Here is a 2,011-nt window from a genome sequence, read left to right as displayed (position 1 = left end):
CCCACTGATATTTAATAGGGAAATGTTTTCAAAGGGTTTCTTAGAAGAGCCAGTCAGGGTTTTCAGTGTGTTTGTGAGATGGCTGGGGAGGTTTTAGGGCCTTGCACAACTGCCACTGCTTCTCTTGTTGCTGGTATCTCTCGCCATTCGTTTCTGCCCCTTTTTATCCCATCCATGTCCAATGCCGTCTTACAGTTCTCTTGAGAAATTTTTCTTAGAAGCTGAATACAGTGGTACCTCGGATTACAAACCTTTTGGGTTACAAACACTTTGGGTTACAAACTCCGCTAACCCAGAAATAGTACCTCGGGTTGAGAACTTTGCCCCAGGATGAGAACGGCGGCAGCAGTGGGAGGCTCCATTAGCAAAAGTGTGCCTCAGGTTAAGAACAGTTTTCGGTTAAGAACAGACCTCCGGAACGATTTAAGTTTGTAACCCGAGGTACCACTGTAACTGCAAAAATAAGCCAGTTCTCTCACACACATATGGCACAAAAGAGACTGTACTGAAACTGTCTGGGTTGTTGTTTTTAGTGCAGAGTACACACAGTTTTGCTTATATGGAATGGATAAAATGGGTGGTTTTAAAGTGAAGAATCATATAACTGAGGTGGGAGTTTGGGTGAGCAGGATTAAAGTTCTGTTGAAAAGAGAACTCTAACCAATTTTCCAGCTGCATACGTCCATGCAGTCTGATTTCTGACATCATCCATGGCATGTGCCTCAATTACTAGATTGTGAGAGTGTCAGAATGACCACTCCAACCTGAAATGTGTGTTGATTTTTATTTCTGCCTTCCGCTATCAATCAACCAATCCATTCTCCAGTAGGCTGAATCCCCCACCTGTGATTCTACCATAAGAGGAACAGATGAAAAACAGTTGGCCAGAAAAAATGTCCTGTTGGCTATTTCTGCCTCCTTGACCACAAACAGTATAGGCAAAAGGAAGTACTTCCTAACGATGCATAACGAGCGTATGAAATTACCGTATTTTTCGCTCTATAACACGCACCCGACCATAACACGCATGTAGTTTTTAGAGGAGGAAAATCCGTAGGCATGCCACCCGTAGGCATTTCCTCCATAACACGCACAGACATTTCCCCTTACTTTCTAGGAGGAAAAAAGTGAGTGTTATGGTGCAAAAAATACGGTATTTACCGCATTTTTCGCTCTATAAGACGCACCAGACCACAAGACGCACCTAGTTTTTGGAGGAGGAAAACAAGAAAAAATATATTCTGAATCTCAGAAGCCAGAACAGCAAGAGGGATCGCTACGCAGCAAAAGCAGCGATCCCTCTTGCTGTTCTGGCTTCTGGGATAGCTGCGCAGCCTGCATTCGCTCCATAAGACGCACACACATTTCCCCTTACTTTTTAGGAGGGAAGAAGTGAGTCTTATAGAGCAAAAAATATGGTAACTCCCACAAGGGTATGGTGATGGTCGCTGCTGTAGATCCTTTTGACAAGGGCTTTCGACAAATCCATGGGCAGAAGTTTATTTATTATTTATTTATTAAATTTGCGGCCTGCCCTTCCTCCCATTGAGTATGGGATGTCGGTTCTGTAAATGTCTACTAACCTTGATAGCTGGATGGAGCCTAAATGTTCAGGGATGGCATACGTTTGAATTTCAGTTGCTTGGAAGCAACAGCAGGAGTCTTTGGGGAAAGGTGGGAGGGGAATCTGCCCTGTCACCCACTCAGGAATCTATTTCTGAACCTAAAAGGGCAGTTAAAATGTGCCTAAGGCCTGCAGTGTGGTGTTCATACTGTGTGTTGGGATCTTCCAAGGGGCTGAAAGGTTCCTCCAGGTGCTTGCAAGTGCTGGACCTCTAGGGTGGGGTGTGACCTACAGCTGCTAGAAAAAGTCACCTCCTCTATCAGAGGCTCTAGTGAGAACGCTGTAGCCAACAGTTGAGAGAAGGCAGTGCTCTTTTTAGGTTGACATCTAGAGCAGCTGGGGAACCAGGCAGGATTTTAGAAAGCGAGGAAGGGTCTCCAAAGGTTG

This window comes from Podarcis tiliguerta (assembly GCF_965153285.1).
Source record: "Podarcis tiliguerta genome assembly, chromosome: 17".
Classification (NCBI taxonomy): Eukaryota; Metazoa; Chordata; class Lepidosauria; order Squamata; family Lacertidae; genus Podarcis; species Podarcis tiliguerta.
The sequence above is the reverse complement of the archived record's forward strand: the minus strand, read 5'-3'. Positions refer to the sequence as shown.